At 38.3% G+C, this 16,868-nt stretch overlaps 1 protein-coding gene across 1 annotated transcript in view; it reads left to right on the forward strand.

The window, feature by feature from the left end:
• Nucleotides 1–16,868, forward strand: part of AKAP9 (A-kinase anchoring protein 9) — an 894,005-nt gene that overhangs the window by 262,517 nt on the left and 614,620 nt on the right. The gene's annotated exons all lie outside the window — the stretch shown is intronic.

The following is a 16,868-nucleotide window of genomic DNA, read 5'->3' on the forward strand; positions in this document are numbered from 1 at the left end:
TGGACTCTTGCTAATTACATGAAAGAAAACATAATTTATGTAAGAACTTACCTGATAAATTCATTTCTTTCATATTAGCAAGAGTCCATGAGGCCCACCCTTTTTGTGGTGGTTATGATTTTTTTGTATAAAGCACAATTATTCCAATTCCTTATTTTTTATGCTTTCGCACTTTTTTCTTATCACCCCACTTCTTGGCTATTCGTTAAACTGATTTGTGGGTGTGGTGAGGGGTGTATTTGTAGGCATTTTGAGGTTTGGGAAACTTTGCCCCTCCTGGTAGGAATGTATATCCCATACGTCACTAGCTCATGGACTCTTGCTAATATGAAAGAAATGAATTTATCAGGTAAGTTCTTACATAAATTATGTTTTTTTTCTATACAAAGAGTTAAGAAACTATTCTTAAGGTGGATGCAGCTATTTCCACTCTTGCCAGGTGTACTATTATTCCATTGGAGGATAGTTCTTCTGTTAAAGGGACATTATACACTCATTTTTTCTTTGCATAAATGTTTTGTAGATAATCTATTTATATAGCCCATAAAGTTTTTTTTTTAAATTAATGTATAGTTTTGCTTATTTTTAAATAACATTGCTCTGATTTTCAGACTCCTAACCAAGCCCCAAAGTTTTATGTGAATACGCTCGACTACCTACTCCAGCTTGCTCCTGTTTGTGTAAAGGGTCTTTTCATATGCAAAAGAAGGGGGAGGGGGGGGAGTGTCTTATTTGCCACTTGCAGTGGGCTTTCCAGCTACCTTTTCAACAGAGCCAAACTGACAGCTTCTAAGTAAGTTTTTAAACAGTTTTATACTGGATTTTTATATCAGTATCTGTGCATATTATTCTTTATAGTAGTGTCTATTACATGCAGTTATATGAAAATGAGTGTATACTGTCCCTTTAAGGATCCTTTGGATAGAAAACTTAGGCCTAGATTTGGAGTTTGGCGGTAGCCGTGAAAACCAGCGTTAGAGGCTCCTAACGCTGGTTTTAGGCTACCTCCGGTATTTGGAGTCATTAAAAAAAGGGTCTAACGCTCACTTTTCAGCCGCGACTTTTCCATACCGCAGATCCCCTTACGTAAATTGCGTATCCTATCTTTTCAATGGGATTTTTCTAACTCCGGTATTTAGAGTCGTGTCTGAAGTGAGCGTTAGAATTCTAACGACAAAACTCCAGCCGCAGAAAAAAGTCAGTAGTTAAGAGCTTTCTGGGCTAACGCCAGTTCATAAAGCTCTTAACTACTGTACTCTAAAGTACACTAACACCCATAAACTACCTATGTACCCCTAAATCGAGGTCCCCCCACATCGCCGCCACTCGATTAATTTTTTTTAACCCCTAATCTGCCGACCGCCACCTACGTTATACTTATGTACCCCTAATCTGCTGCTCCTAACACCGCCGACCCCTATATTATATTTATTAACCCCTAATCTGCCCCCCACAACGTCGCCGCCAGCTACCTACACTTATTAACCCCTAATCTGCAGTCCGCACGCCGCCGCCAGCTACATTATAGCTATGTACCCCTAATCTGCTGCCCTAACATCGCCGACCCCTATATTATATTTATTAACCCCTAACCTGCCCCCCACAACGTCGCCACCACCTACCTACAATAATTAACCCCTAATCTGCCGACCGCAAAGAGCCGCCAGCTACATTATAGCTATGTACCCCTAATCTGCTGCCCCTAACACCGCTGACCCCTATATTATATTTATTAACCCCTAACCTGCCCTCCCTAACATCGCCGACACCTAACTGCAATTATTAACCCCTAATCTGCCGACCGAATCTCGCCGCTATTCTAATAAATGTATTAACCCCTAAAGCTAAGTCTAACCCTAACACTAACACCCCCCTAAATTAAATATAATTTTAATCTAACGAAATTAATTAACTCTTATTAAATAAATTATTCCTATTTAAAGCTAAATACTTACCTGTAAAATAAATCCTAATATAGCTACAACATAAATTATAATTATATTATAGCTATTTTAGGATTAATATTTATTTTACAGGTAACTTTGTATTTATTTTAACCAGGTACAATAGCTATTAAATAGTTAAGAACTATTTAATAGCTAAAATAGTTAAAATAATTACAAATTTACCTGTAAAATAAATCCTAACCTAAGTTACAATTAAACCTAACACTACACTATCAATAAATTAATTAAATAAAATACCTACAATTACCTACAATTAAACCTAACACTACACTATCAATAAATAAATTAAATACAATACCTACAAATAACTACAATGAAATAAACTAACTAAAGTACAAAAAATAAAAAAGAACTAAGTTACAAAAAATAAAAAAATATTTACAAACATAAGAAAATATTACAACAATGTTAAACTAATTACACCTACTCTAAGCCCCTAATAAAATAACAAAGCCCCCCAAAATAAAAAAATGCCCTACCCTATTCTAAATTACTAAAGTTCAAAGCTCTTTTACCTTACCAGCCCTGAACAGGGCCCTTTGCGAGGCATGCCCCAAGAAGTTCAGCTCTTTTGCCTGTAAAAAAAAACATACAATACCCCCCCCCCAACATTACAACCGACCACCCACATACCCCTAATCTAACCCAAACCCCCCTTAAATAAACCTAACACTAAGCCCCTGAAGATCATCCTACCTTGTCTTCACCATACCAGGTTCACCGATCCGTCCTGGCTCCAAAATCTTCATCCAACCCAAGCGGGGGCTGGCGATCCATCATCCGGCGGCTGAAGAGGTCCAGAAGAGGCTCCAAAGTCTTCATCCTATCAGGGAAGAAGAGTAGATCCGGACCGGCAACCATCATCTTCCAAGCGGCATCTTCTATCTTCATCCGATGAGGACCGGCTCCATCCTGAAGACCTCCACCGCGGACCCATCTTCATCCGGCGACGTCCAACTGAAGAATGACGGTTCCTTTAAGGGACGTCATCCAAGATGGCGTCCCTCGAATTCCGATTGGCTGATAGGATTCTATCAGCCAATCGGAATTAAGGTAGGAATATTCTGATTGGCTGATGGAATCAGCCAATCAGAATCAAGATCAATCCGATTGGCTGATCCAATCAGCCAATCAAATTGAGCTCGCATTTTATTGGCTATTTTTTTTATTTTTTGTAACTTAGTTCTTTTTTATTTTTTGTACTTTAGTTTATTTCATTGTAGTTATTTGTAGATATTGTATTTAATTAATGTATTGATAGTGTAGTGTTAGGTTTAATTGTAGGTAATTGTAGATATTTTATTTAATTAATTTAATGATAGTGTAGTGTTAGGTTTAATTGTAACTTAGGTTAGGATTTATTTTACAGGTAATTTTGTTATTATTTTAACTAGGTAACTATTAAATAGTTACTAACTATTTAATAGCTATTGTACCTGGTTAAAATAATTACAAAGTTACCTGTAAAATAAATAATCCTAAAATAGCTATAATATAATTATAATTTATAGTGTAGCTATATTAGGGTTTATTTTACAGGTAAGTATTTAGCTTTAAATAGGAATAATTTATTTAATAAGAGATAATTAATTTTGTTAGATGTAAATTATATTTAACTTAGGGGGGTGTTAGTGTTAGGGTTAGACTTAGCTTTAGGGGTTAATACATTTATTAGAATAGCGGTGAGCTCCAGTCGTCAGATTAGGGGTTAATAATTGAAGTTAGGTGTCGGCGATGTTAACAAGGGCAGATTAGGGGTTAATACTATTTATTATAGGGTTAGTGAGGCGGATTAGGGGTTAATAACTTTATTATAGTAGCGCTCAGGTCTGGTCGGCAGATTAGGGGTTAATAAGTGTAGGCAGGTGGAGGCGACGTTGTGGGGGGCAGATTAGGGGTTAATAAATATAATATAGGTGTCGGCGGTGTTAGGGGCAGCAGATTAGGGGTACATAGGGATAATGTAAGTAGCGGCGGTTTACGGAGCGGCAGATTAGGGGTTAATAATAATATGCAGGGGTCAGCGATAGCGGGGGCGGCAGATTAGGGGTTAATAAGTGTAAGGTTAGGGGTGTTTAGACTCGGGGTACATGTTAGAGTGTTAGGTGCAGACGTAGGAAGTGTTTCCCCATAGCAAACAATGGGGCTGCGTTAGGAGCTGAACGCGGCTTTTTTGCAGGTGTTAGGTTTTTTTTCAGCTCAAACAGCCCCATTGTTTCCTATGGGGGAATCGTGCACGAGCACGTTTTTGAGGCTGGCCGCTTGCGTAAGCAACTCTGGTATCGAGAGTTGAAGTTGCGTTAAATATGTTCTACGCTGCTTTTTTGGAGCCTAACGCAGCCTTTCTGTGGACTCTCAATACCAGAGTTATTTTTATGGTGCGGCCAGAAAAAAGCCAGCGTTAGCTACGCGGGTCCTTACCGATAAAACTCTAAATCTAGCCGTTAGGGTTTTCATAGACAATCCTTTCAGCTTACAGGCTTTTCATTTGCTGTCAGTCTTACATGTGTAGGTGCTGCTACTGCTGTTTTATGTGACAATCTTTCAGAACTTGTTTTTTGGGAAACTGCTTTGAATGATCTTCAGGATTGTACAAATCTCATGAGAAAAGCAAATAGTTTTATTTGTGATGCAGTAGTGGAAATTATTTTAATTAATTCTACAAATACTGCTTCAGCCGTTTTTGGAAGACAAGCTTTATATCTTATGTCTTGGTCCCCAATATGGTTTCTAAACGCAGATAACTTTCTCTTCTCTTTCAGGGTAATTCTCTGTTTGGGCCAGGACTGGATGCTATTATTGCTACAGTCACTGGGTATAGAGGAGCTTTTCTGCCCCAAGATTACAAAAAAAAAAATCTAAGAGTGAGCTTAGATTCGAAGGATGTTTTTATTTATTTTGGCAATCTAAGAATCAGAAAGCTTCATCATCTGCTCAGAGTTCTGATTACTCCAAATCTTCTCGGAAGTCCAGTCCTTCTTGGTCTAAAAATAAACAGACCAAGAATCTACCCCAGTCTCCAAGTCTGCATGAAGGTGCTGCTCCCATGCTAGTTCAGTGTGGGGGCAGATTGAGTCTCTTTTGGAAAGCTTAGGACAGTGACAGACTCACCACTATTCCTTAATTCAGAGGGCTTCATTTCTTCAGCCATTATAAGTAATTTCCACAAATGCAAACCTGTTAAGGTAGGGTGTAGTTTGGGAGTCTCGGAGAGTGCAGGCAGTCTGGACTGTTTAGGAGGAGAGTTGCCAGGTGTCAGGACTCTTGGGCGAGTCTGATAGATACCCTAGTGGTTCCCTGGTCATTTAACCTGGTATACATCTTTCCTCCTTTTTGTTTTTCTATCCAAAGTGATAGCCAGAATCGATCAAACAAGCCAGATTAATTCTGATTGGTCCGGTGTGGCCTCGTCCGGATTTGGTTTGGGGATCTGATTCAAATGTCCTAATGCCTGTCTTGGAGGCTTCCTCTAAGAAGTGATCTTGTTTTTTTTGTTTTTTTGTTTTATCAGGATCTCAAAACTGTCAAGGCGATTGTATGCTTAGTGTTTTTTCTGACAGGGTTATTGATAACTGGATTGAGGCTAGGAAACCTGTAACCAGGCATATATTTATCATGAAGTCTGGAAAAATTATTTCACTTGGTGCACTCGGAAGGTTACAGTTGGAATTCTTATTGTTCCATAAGAAATTGATAAAATTCCAGATTTCAGATATTTGTTCAGGCTGATCAGAATTAAACTAGTTTGTTATTTGAATGGTTTCTCATCCTTTGCAATCTTAATCTCTTTTAAATTTTCTTCCAACTCCTCATTTTGAGCCAATGAATGATTTAGACCTACATATTTTGTCCTGTAACATTCTTTTTCTTCTGGTTATTTCTTCAACCAGAAGGGTTTCTGGGCATTCAGATCTGCTTTGTAAACCTTTCTTCCAAAGATGGTATCTATGGATACTATTAATCAGGAAATTTGGAACCATTCAGCTCCTAAGAATGCTAAGGAGCGACTTCTTTACAATCTGGATGTTGTGAGCGCTCTCAGATATTATGTAGAAGTCACAACGGATTTCAGACTTTTTTTCTTCTCTTTTTTTGTTAATTTTTCTGTGCATCACAAGTGACAGAAAGCTACAGCTGTTACTTTAGCTGAAAACTTTAATTCGTAAGACATATTTGATTGTAAGGAAGAATCCCCCTGAGCGCATTACTGCTCATTCTTCTAGAGCAGTTCACTGCTTGGGCATTTCGTAGTGAGGCTTTTATTGATCACAGCTACATTGTCTTCTTTGCACACTTTATCAAAGTTTTATCACTGATGTGTATGCTTTTTTATAGGCTGATTTTGGTAGGAATGCTCTTCAGGCTGCAGAGCCTGATCACTAATGTGCCTACCTTCACTGTTTGTACTGCCCATTTCATGGTGATCTCATGGACTTCACTGCTTGGGTATTGATTTTCACATGTGATGACTTGTAGACTCTCACCATCTAATAAAAGAAAACAACATTTTTGCTTATGTTATAAATTAATTTATTTTAATTTTCTTTCATGAAAGAGTTTCCACAAGCTCTTCCTTTTGTTCAGGTGCAGTATTTGTTTTGCACGTCTCTCGCCCCACTTTATTTTCCCTGCTTTTCTTCCCCCTCCATCTACTTCGCCATATAACTGAGGATTTATGGGAAGTGGGAGGCATTTAATTCTCTGTTGTGTTGGGGTATTTTTGTCGTCCTAGTGGTTAGGAGGGGAATTCCCACATATGATGACTCATTGACTCCCACCATCATAAAAGAAATTATCGGTTAAGCATAAATGTTGTTTTCCCCTAAAAATTCACTGAAATATCTGATATATGATACACAAGCTCAAAAGGTATGCCATTTTGAATACATTGCAACATTTTCAGAACACATTGGGATACTCAACACAAATGTCTTCCTTACCAAAATGTCCCATAAATGGTTTTAAACCCTTGTAGTTATAGGTTTACAGTATTTTGGAATGTGGAATATCACCCTGTCAGAAACAAAAATTCATCCACACTAAAAAATTAAATAACCAATCCATAACTACAGATTCAGTAACCAAGCACTAGACAGCAAGGTTTTAAGCCGATATAAGCCAGCATCATCATGTTGTCAGATTTAATCTAAATGTAGTGTTAAATCAAATGGGACACCAAAAGAATAGACATTTGTTCAAAAACCTTTACCAAACGAGTAGGCTTCTGAAGAGACTGTTTAACATTATCCAAGAGCTGATTCCAGATGATTTGGTGTATATGGTGAGAATATTCAGATAGAGTTTAAGGAAGCTCTTGATATTTTTCTAGCTAGATCTTGATGCTTTCTATCTGTGCTAAAACACTCAGTTGTAGAAGTCTCATTTGACTGAGCAAACTAAATTATAGCCCTCAAATCTAGAACCAGCATGCAGCCTTTTAAGCAGGCATGAATGATAAGTTTGAGATTTCTAACACAGGCTGTGGGATGGTTTGTCACACACACAATAGTTGCATTATCTATCTAAAAATATTAAAAAAAATATAGATGCATAAATGCTTCAGACTGGAACAAAGCTACATCCCAGTTTATCCATCTCAAAATAAATAGAAATTGAACTGACCCCGCAGGAACAAACGAAATTACAAAAACATTTTAATCTGTAAAGTGACAAAATGGAAACTTCTTACAATCCAGTTTTTTAAAAAAAATTCTAATCCCCCCCCCCCTTTTTAAACCTTTACTTTTTTGTATTTCTTTTGATTTCCCTCCCATTTTTTCCCCCTTAAAAATAGTTTTTACACTGAACATAAAGAAAAGTATAAATAATTCAACTTTTATGAAGTTGATATAAGCTTTCGACTTGAGGGACTGATTTTTTTTTTTTTTATGATAAAAATCTTTTAGCTTGTTGAAATGAACAGTTCGCTGCAGCATTTTATTAGAGTAGCCAATATTAATATATTTTGTTTGTTTTGATTACATTTCACTCTCATGTCAAGTTGTACATCAGAAAGACAGTGTGCCGCCTTTCTTCTCAAATGGCAGCCAACTTTATGGTGAGCTAATGCAGTTGTACAGCTGTTATTTGTGAGTAGATTGTATAGTTTAGTGTAACTTTGTTTAGTTTTGCAGTCGTGCCTAGTCTGTAATAGAAATGCCCTTTCTACTATGCCCTGAATATTTATGTTCCTGCTTATAAAATTGATCAAATACAATGTCAGGCTTGTAGCATGTTTCATGGGTGAATAAAACAGTTTAAAAAGTAATTATGCACCCCTTGTCCTTGAAAGCTTCATGCTCAGAATGTCATAAGAAGAATATACAATAAACTTGCAGTAAAAGACATATTTGAAAGGAAATAGAAAAATGTTTCTCAGAAGTAGGCACAGCATCACTCAAGTTGAACTTTCAAGATGGTGCAAAAGAGACAGTATCCTTTAGCATAATAATTGAAGTAATGATGTTACATATTATCAAGGGAAACTATGAAGTATTTTATGAATACCATATTTTTTGCTTTTCTACTCATAATTAAAAAATAAAAAACAGAATTTATACTTACCTGATAAATTTCTTTCTCTTGGGATGTATCGAGTCCACGGATTCATCCATACTTGTGGGATATTCTCCTTCCTAACAGGAAGTGGCAAAGAGAGCACCCACAGCAGAGCTGTCTATATAGCTCCTCCCTTAGCTCCACCCCTCCAATCATTTGACCGAAGGCTAGGAAGAAAAAGGAGAAACTATAGGGTGCAGAGGTGACTGAAGTTTTTAAAATAAAAATATACTACCTGTCTTAAACGGACAGGGCGGGCCGTGGACTCGATACATCGCAAGAGAAAGAAATTTATCAGGTAAGCATAAATTCTATTTTCTCTTGCTAGATGTATCAAGTCCACGGATTCATCCATACTTGTGGGATACCAATACCAAAGCTTTAGGACACGGATGAAGGGAGGGACAAGACAGGTACCTTAAACGGAAGGCACCACTGCTTGTAGAACCTTTCTCCCAAAAATAGCCTCCGAAGAAGCAAAAGTATTAAATTGGTAAAATTTGGAAAAAGTATGAAGCAAAGACCAAGTCGCCGCCTTACAGATCTGTTCAACAGAAGCCTCATTTTTAAAAGCCTATGTGGAAGCCACTGCTCTAGTAGAATGAGCAGTAATCCTTTCAGGAGGCTGCTGGCCAGCAGTCTCATAAGCCAAACGGATGATGCTTTTCAGCCAAAAAGAAAGAGAGGTAGCCGTAGCCTTTTGACCTCTACACTTACCAGAATAGACAACAAACAATGAAGATGTTTGACGAAAATCTTTAGTTGCTTGTAAGTAAAACTTTAAAGCACGAACCACATCAAGATTGTGCAACATACGTTCCTTCTTGGAAGAAGGATTAGGACACAGAGAAGGAACAACAATTTCCTGATTGATATTCCTGCTAGTAACAACCTTAGGTAGGAACCCAGGCTTAGTACGCAAAACCACCTTATCTGCATGGAACACAAGATAAGGTGAGTCACATTGTAATGCAGATAGTTCAGACACTCTTCGAGCTGAAGAGATAGCAACAAGAAACAGAACTTTCCAAGATAGAAGCTTAATATCTATGGAATGCATGGGTTCAAATGGAACCCCTTGAAGAACTTTAAGAACTAAATTCAAACTCCATGGCGCAGCAACAGGTTTAAACACAGGCTTGATTCTAACTAAAGTCTGACTAAACGCCTGAACGTCTGGAACATCAGCCAGACGTTTGTGTAAAATAATAGACAAAGCAGATATCTGTCCCTTTAAGGAACTAGCTGATAATCCCTTCTCCAATCCGTCTTGGAGAAAAGACAATATCCTAGGAATCCTAATCTTACTCCATGAGTAACCCTTGGATTCACACCAATAAAGATATTTTCGCCATATCTTATGATAAATTTTCCTGGTGACAGGCTTTCTAGCCTGAATCAGGGTATCAATGGCCGACTCAGAGAAACCACGCTTTGATAAAATCAGGCGTTAAATCTCCAAGCAGTCAGACGCAGAGAAATTAGATTTGGATGCTTGAATGGACCTTGGATTAGAAGGTCCTGCCTCAGCGGCAGAGTCCACGGTGGAACAGATGACATGTCCACCAGGTCTGCATACCAAGTCCTTCGTGGCCACGCAGGTGCTATCAAAATCACTGAAGCTCTCTCCTGCTTGATTCTGGCAACCAGACGTGGAAGGAGAGGAAAAGGTGGAAATACATAGGCCAGGTTGAAGGACCAGGGCACTGCTAGAGCATCTATCAGTACTGCCTGGGGATCCCGGGACCTGGACCCGTAACAAGGAAGTTTGGCGTTCTGACGGGACGCCATCAGATCCAATTCTGGTGTGCCCCATAGCTGAGTCAGCTGGGCAAATACTTCCGGATGGAGCTCCCACTCCCCCGGATGAAAAGTCTGGCGACTTAGGAAATCCGCCTCCCAGTTCTCTACCCCTGGGATATGGATTGCTGAAAGATGGCAAGAGTGAGTCTCTGCCCATCAGATTATTTTGGTTACCTCCATCATCGCTAGAGAACTCAGTGTTCCTCCTTGATGATTGATATAAGCTACAGTCGTGATGTTGTCCGACTGAAATCTGATGAATTTGGCCGCAGCTAGCTGAGGCCACGCCTGAAGCGCATTGAATATCGCTCTCAGTTCTAGAATGTTTATCAGGAGGAGAGTTTCCTCCTGAGACCATAAGCCCTGTGCTTTCAGGGAGTTCCAGACTGCACCCCAGCCCAACAGGCTGGCATCTGTTGTTACTATAAGCCACTCTGGCCTGCGGAAACACATTCCCTGAGACAGGTGGTCCTGAGACAACCACCAGAGAAGAGAATCTCTGGTCTCCTGATCCAGATGTATTAGAGGAGACAAATCTGCATAATACCCATTCCACTTTTTGAGCATGCATAGTTGCAGTGGTCTGAGGTGTAGGCGGGCAAAAGGAACTATGTCCATTGCCGCTACCATGAGTCCGATTACCTCCATACACTGAGCCACTGATGGCCGAGGAATGGAATGAAGAGCTCGGCAAGTGGTTAAGAGTTTTGATTTTCTGACCTCCATCAGAAATATTTTCATTTCTACCGAATCTATCAGAGTCCATAGGAAGGAAACTCTTGTGAGAGGAAAGAGAGAACTCTTTTTTTATGTTCACCTTCCACCCGTGAGATCTCAGAAAAGCCAACACGATGTCCGTGTGGGACTTGGTTAGTTGGAATGTCGATGCCTAAATTAAAATGTTGTCTAGATAAGGCGCTACTGCTATGCCCTGCGGTCTTAGAACCGCCAACAGGGACCCTAGCACCTTTGTGAAAATTCTGGGAGCCGTGGCCAACCCAAAGGGAAGGGCCACAAACTGGTAATGCCTGTCCAGAAAGGCGAATCTGAGGAACTGATGATGATCTCTGTGAATAGGGATGTGCAAATATGCATCCTTTAAGTCCACGGTAGTCATATATTGACCCTCCTGGATCAGAGGTAGAATAGCCCGAATAGTCTCCATCTTGAATGATGGTACTCTGAGGAACTTGTTTAGAATCTTGAGATCCAAGATTGGTCTGAAAGTTCCCTCTTTTTTGGGAACCACAAACAGGTTTGAGTAAAACCCTAGCCCTTGTTCCGCCTTTGGAACTGGGCGGATCACTCCCATGGTATGTAGATCTTCTACACAGCGTAAGAACGCCTCTCTCTTTGTCTGGTTTGCAGACAGTTGAGAAATGTGAAATTTCCCCTGGGGGGGGGGGGGGGGGGGAGTCTTTGAAGTCCAGAAGATATCCCTGGGACACAATTTCTAAAGCCCAGGAATCGTGAACATCTCTTGCCCAAGCCTGAGCGAAGAGAGAGAGTCTGCCCCCTACTAGATCCGGTACCGGATCGGGGTCTACCCCTTCATGCTGTCTTTGAAGCAGCTGCAGGCTTCTTGGCCTGTTTACCTTTGTTGTAAGCCTGGTTAGGTCTCCAGACTGGCTTGGATTGGCAAAATTCCCCTCTTGCTTTGCAGCAGGGGCAGCTGAAGCGGGACCACCCTTGAAGTTCCTAAAGGAAAGAAAATTATTCTGTTTGGTCCTCATTTTGTTTGTTTTATCCTGAGGGAGGGCATGGCCTTTCCCTCCAGTGATGTCTGAAATAATCTCTTTCAGTTCAGGCCTGAATAGGGTCTTTCCTTTGAAAGGGATGTTCAAAAGTTTAGATTTTGATGACACATCAGCAGACCAGGACTTAAGCCATAACGCCCTGCGTGCTAAAATGGCAAAACCTGAGTTCTTTGCCGCTAATATAGTCAGTTGAAAAGCGGCATCTGTAATGAAAGAATTGGCCAACTTAAGGGCCTTAATTCTATCCATAATATCCTCTAATGGAGTCTCCATCTGAAGAGCCTCTTCTAGAGCCTCGAACCAGAAAGCAGCTGCAGTAGTTACAGGAACAATGCACGCAATAGGTTGGAGAAGAAAATCTTGATGAACAAAAATTTTCTTTAGGAGACCCTCTAATATTTTATCCATAGGATCTTTGAAAGCACAACTGTCTTCTATAGGTATAGTTGTACGCTTAGCGAGAGTAGAAATTACTCCCTCCACCTTAGAAACCATCTGCCACGAGTCCCGCATGGTGTCAGATATGGGAAACATTTTCTTAAAAACAGGAGGGGGAGTGAACGGTATACCTGGTCTATCCCACTCCTTAGTAACAATATTCACAATCCTCTTAGGGACTGGAAAAACATCAGTGTAAACGGGAACCTCTAAGTATTTGTCCCATTTACACAATTTCTCTGGGACCACTATAAGGTCACAATCAGTCGCTAATACCTCCCTGAGCAACAAGCAGAGGTGTTCAAGCTTAAATTTAAAGGCCGTCATATCAGAATCTGTCTGAGGGAGCGTCTTTCCTGAATCAGAAATTTCTCCCTCAGATAACAAATCCCTTACCCCTACTTCCAAAGATTGTGAGGGTATATCGGATACGGCTACTAAAGCGTCAGACGGCTCAGCATTTGTTCTTAATCCAGAGCTGTCGCGCTTTCCTTTTAAACCAGGCAGTTTAGATAAAACCTCTGTGAGGGTTGTATTTATAACTGTGGCCATGTCTTGTAAAGTAAATTAATTTGACGCACTAGAGGTACATGGCGTCACTTGTGCAGGCGTTACTGGTTGTGACACTTGGGGAGAGCTAGATGGCAAACCCTCATTTCCTTCTGTCTGAGAATCATCTATAGCTATATTTTTAAGTGCTAAAATATGCTCTTTACAATTTATAGACATATCAGTGCAAGTGGGACACATTCTAAGAGGGGGTTCCACAATGGCTTCTAAACACATTGAACAAGGATTTTCCTTGATGTCAGACATGTTAAACAGGCTAGTAATGAAACAAGCAGGCTTGGAAAACACTTTAATCAAAGCAAATAATACTTAGAAAAAAACTGTACTGTGCCTTTAAGAGAAAAAAAGATGCACAAACTCTGCAAAACAGTGTAAAAAAGCAGTAAACTTTACTAAATTTTTACAGTAGCATCATGAAGCTTTAGTAAGATTGCACAGCTAGACAAATAAACGATTAACCCCTTAATGTAGAAACCGGATTGACAAAACGTCAAAAACCGGTAAAAACACGTTCAGCACCTTGCCACAGCCCTGCTGTGGCGCCTTACCTGCCCTTTAGGAAAGATTTGTGGGGAAAAAAACTTCTTTAAGCCCTCAAACAACAGTAGGACCCTCTGGAGAAGCAGCTGGATGTCTCTGAGTAAAAGAAACTGCACAACTGAGGCGTGAAAATAGGCCCCTCCCACCTCACTCGATGTTATGGGGCCTAAAAGAAACACACCAGAGTGTTTCCAAACTAGCCATGTGTGTTGATAACCCTTAAATGAGCCACAATGACCCCTTAAAGTCCTTCAAAAAACGTTATGTTTGCAATAACAAAATGTTTTTTTAGTGATGCACCGAAATGGAAATTCTGGACCGAAACCGAATCCGAAAATCCGGGATGCACTTGGCCGAAAACCGAAACTGATACCGAAAATGTATTTTTTCAAATTATTTTTTTTTTTTAGTTATTTTTTTTTTTGCATAATTAGAGCCAATAAAAAAAATCCCACACTTTTATTGAAAGTAACATACTAAAATTGGACAAAAATATCTTAAAACAATAATATGCTACACAATAATTTTACCAAGAAAAAAAAAAAAAAACCAGGCAAACAATAATGCCATTTTCGGGCAAAATGTTTCTGCGACCAAAATTTTGGTGCATCCCTACTTAAAACAATTATAAATATCAATATACTGTATTATTCTTCATTTAGTTCTATGTAACAGAATCATATTTAACAGGTTTTTTTTTTACTAATTATCCAAATAAAGTATAGTCCTAGAAAACTCATTATATGCAGAACAGTAAGTCAAGTAATAAACTTAAACAGCAGCTCTAGGCTAGCATCAAATTTGAAACATGCTACACAATAATTTTACCGAAAATTACAGGCTAAAAAAACGAAAACCGAAATAGCCAAAAATGCCATTTTCGGCCGAAACTTTCTGCGGCCGAAATTTTGGTGCATCCCTAGTTTTTTTTGTTATTTTTTTCTAACAGTGTCACCAGTAACCAATGAGCCCTTTATGCAAGCTGGGATTCCTACTAAGTATCTGAATACAGCTTACCCTTCCCTCATGGGGACATTGCCAGCCTTTTCTAGAAATATCACAGTCTGTTTAGAAAAAAATAGACTGAACATACCTCAATGCAGCTTAGCATGCAAACCGTTCCCCCAACTGAAGTTTTCCTGTACTCTTCAGCCCTTGTGAGAACAACAGTGGATCTTAGTTACAAAGTGCTAAGATCATCATCCTCCTTGCAGAAATCTTCATCCCTTTTCTGCCAGAGAGTGAATAGTACACACCGGTACCATTTAAAATAACAAACTTTTGCTTGAGAAAATAAAAAAACTAGCATTTTTGTCACCACACTCACTTTACCCTTCCTAGCAGTTAAGCAGGCAAAGAGAATGACTGGAGGGGTGGAGCTAAGGGAGGAGCTATATAGACAGCTCTGCTGTGGGTGCTTTCTTTGCCACTTCTTGTTAGGAAGGAGAATATCCCACAAGTATGGATGAATCCGTGGACTTTATACATCTAGCAAGAGAAATATATATATATATATATATATATATATATATATATATATATATATATATATATATATATAAAAATATATATATACATACAAATTCAAATTATAGAGGAGATTGTAAATTGTTTACAGTTACTTTTTTAGTAAGTTTATTATGGTATTATATATATATATGTGTGTGTGTGTTTCATTTTTCAATGTTTTAGTAACAACATGAAATAATTATGATTATAGGAATAATAAAAAACTAGGTAGAGTCCAGAAGTTCATTAAAGGGACAGTCAACACCAGAATTTTTGTTGTTTAAAAAAATAGATAATCCCCTTATTACCCATTCCCCAGTTTTGCATAACAAACACAGTTATAATAATAATATACGTTTTACCTCTGTAATTACCTTGTATCTAAGCCTCTGCAAACTGCCCCCTTGTTTCAGTTTATTTGACAGACTTGCACTTTAGCCAATCAGTGCTCACTCTTCGGTAAATGCACGTGCATGAGCTCAATGTTATCTATATTTAACAGATTAACTAATGCCCTCTAGTGGTGAAAAACTGGCAAAATACTTTCAGATTAGAGGCTGCCTTCAAGGTCTAAGAAATTAGCATATGAACCTCCTAGTTTTAGCTTTCAACTAAGAATACCAAGAGAACAAAGCAAAATTGGTGATAAAAGTAAAATTGGAAAGTTTTTTTTGGACTTGACTGTCCCTTTAAATCCCATGTCAGGGCTAGATAATAATTTGGAAAAAATAAGATTCAAGGATAGATAAAATGAGTGTTGCACAATGGGGTAAATAAAAAAAATTGGTAATCACTCATATATTAGAACTGGAGCATGTAGAAAAATGTAAACCCCTCGAGTTTGCTATAGGATAGGCGTATAACTTCTAACATCTCTATATGGGGATTTATTACACATACACGTATGCAAGCATTTCAAAGACAATAAACACAGTTTCATAAAAAAAAAAAAAAAAAAGATATTTCAGAGAAATTTTTAAATATAATTAATTTTCCTCTGTTTATGGGGTAACCATCTGTGTTTAGACTAACACTTGTCCTGTGTGTGTGTGTGTGACCCTATTAACATTATTGGTAACATTAGTATGTACAATGCAAACTTTCCCACGCCCAAATAATTCTGAGTTGTAAATCCATAAATCCTCACTTTTATTGATGGGTGAACTTGAATGACCTCCCAGACACCGACATATGTTTTATTATTAATGTTTTACAACAATAATTAAGAAATGTTTTATACTAACTTAAATATACCTGCATATTGTTTTTTAACTCATTAATATATATATACAGTTAAGGAATAAATCAGTCACACAAGAAAATAGAAAACTTCTCATTACTAAATAAATATTTGTGTTATCTGTACTACAAAAATGATATAAGCAGATATAAGTTGTATGTCATTATTTTGTGTTTAGGTATGTATTAAAATCTGAAATGTAATAACTTTAAATATCAGTTATCATCAGTATCGGGTATATATATATATATATATATATATATATATATATATATATATATATATCCGTAATAGTATAGTAAGTCCATATTTGGTAAACTAAATATCATATACACATAAATATCAGTTTGTCATAAATGACTTTCAGAAAAAAAACTTAACTTGCCAATGTACTCCATAAAATAAATGTTATCTTTATTTAAGGGCAATACATTACATTGGAATTAACATAAGTGCATGACTGATTATGATCCAGCTTGTCACACA

The sequence above is a fragment of the Bombina bombina genome, chromosome 5, assembly GCF_027579735.1.
Source record: "Bombina bombina isolate aBomBom1 chromosome 5, aBomBom1.pri, whole genome shotgun sequence".
Classification (NCBI taxonomy): Eukaryota; Metazoa; Chordata; class Amphibia; order Anura; family Bombinatoridae; genus Bombina; species Bombina bombina.